Source organism: Oryzias latipes, chromosome 2 (assembly GCF_053564925.1).
Source record: "Oryzias latipes strain Hd-rR chromosome 2, Olatipes_Hd-rR_3.1".
NCBI classification, from domain to species: Eukaryota; Metazoa; Chordata; class Actinopteri; order Beloniformes; family Adrianichthyidae; genus Oryzias; species Oryzias latipes.
The window spans coordinates 49,889,289-49,890,970 of NC_136238.1; the positions used below are offsets into that span (position 1 = coordinate 49,889,289).

Sequence of the window (1,682 nt, forward strand, 5' to 3'; positions counted from 1 at the left end):
GAACTAAAGTACTCGAGTACTGAGGAAGACTTTCCATCTCTGATGGATTCTGTAGAACATTTGGAACTAGAATGTAGAAAGTGCTTCAGTTCCATCAGCTGTCAGTCTGCAGCAGCTTCATCTGCTGCCTCCATCCTCTCTCTGTGAGTCTCTGCGGAGTTTCTCTGCAGCAACAATGACAAAGACTGAAGCTGCTGTGCTGCCCTCTAGTGGCAGACATGGCATCTGCAGCACACATTTCTACTTGGTTGTTTTCTGCTTTCATGAAAAGAAACAAAAAATATTTAATCTTAATACAAACCAACAGTCCACTCAGACAATGTTTCCTCCTTCAGTGTCACATCCAGAAACACTGAACAGTCTTCATCAGTGAAGAAGACTCTCATCCTCTCACCAGCTTCCTGCTCTGAAGGAAACATCTTCATCATCATCATCATCATCATCATCATGGACAGCCAGACCAACCTCTGTAGAAACACAATCCTCTAGTTCCAGACTAAAGAAATGATCCCTGAAAGTAGAGTCTTAGTGAGTTCTGGATGTTGTTTGTACTCTTCTGTCTGCAGACAGGAACTCCTGCTCCTGGTCTCCTCCTGCAGATCACAGACTCACACCTCCTCCAATCAGACTGCAGCTTGTTTCTGAATAAAAAAGCATTTTAATTCTTTTCAATCATTAAAGTAATCTATCAATGAAATGTTGAAATAGCTTCAACTCCACCAAGTATTCCCCAACATCTGTGTCCAGTTGTGTCAAACTATCTTCTTCTCTGTTGGGTTCAGCTGTCTCAGAGATTAGTAGTCATCCTCAAGCCTTCATCTATCTGATCACAGATGGATTGGTCCTTCTGGAACCTTATCAGACGTATCAGGAACCTTCACTGAGCCACATCCTATGTTCATCTTTACTCTCCATGAAGTGACTGCAGCAGGAATTGAGAGACCAAACAGTTAACTTAGCAGTCTGTGATCTGCAGGAAAGGGGTTTATTCAGACATACCTCTGGTTTGTCTGAAGATTAATAACCCCTCTTGTTAAAGTAAAATATGTCCAACACAAGAGGCCCTCAGCTCTCATATGCCTACCCAGCTGTTGGACAGGACAAGTTAAAAAAAGAAGAAAAAAGGAAATGAGGATCTATTGGTGAGTCACAGTCCTGGAAACATGAGTTGTGCTCTGATGAAGACGCCTGATCCAAATGTGGAGTTTTGAAATGTTCTTCATGAGATTCAAACTGATTGAACACAGAGAGGCCCAGAGTGACCCCCATTTCTCCAGTGGCTGACTCCGCCCCTTAGGACGTCCCCCTGTGTGGATCAGTGGTCAGTGGGTTGGAACCTGCTGCAAATGCAGGCTCTGGTTCTAACTGCTGGATCAGAAGTGGAATGGGAGCTGTAGTGGTGTGTCTGCAGCTGGATGTGGAACACATCAGGGAGGGGTCAAAGGTCAATGTTGTCAGTCTGTTCTCCAACAATGCTCCAACATCTTCAAAGGTTTCTGGTCCCAAATCCAGAGTGGAGCTGGTAGGACGTGATCATTTCAGCCTCAGATTTGGGATCTGTCATCTCTCTGCCACCGTGACACCGAGTGATGAGTTCAGGCTCCAAAGCGGCCCCATCGCTGGCTTTAGGGACTATTCCAAAAGCTTTCAATGATGGCGGGGAATGAAGATTAGGAACAGAT

The 1,682-nt window shown here is 44.8% G+C and overlaps 1 non-coding gene across 1 annotated transcript; it reads right to left on the reverse strand.

The window, feature by feature from the left end:
- Positions 1–307: 307 nt before the first annotated feature.
- On the reverse strand, positions 308–527 carry LOC144990754 (small nucleolar RNA U3). Its single transcript, XR_013654709.1, has one exon. It is a non-coding gene; the product is annotated as a small nucleolar RNA U3 (small nucleolar RNA).
- Positions 528–1,682: the final 1,155 nt, after the last annotated feature.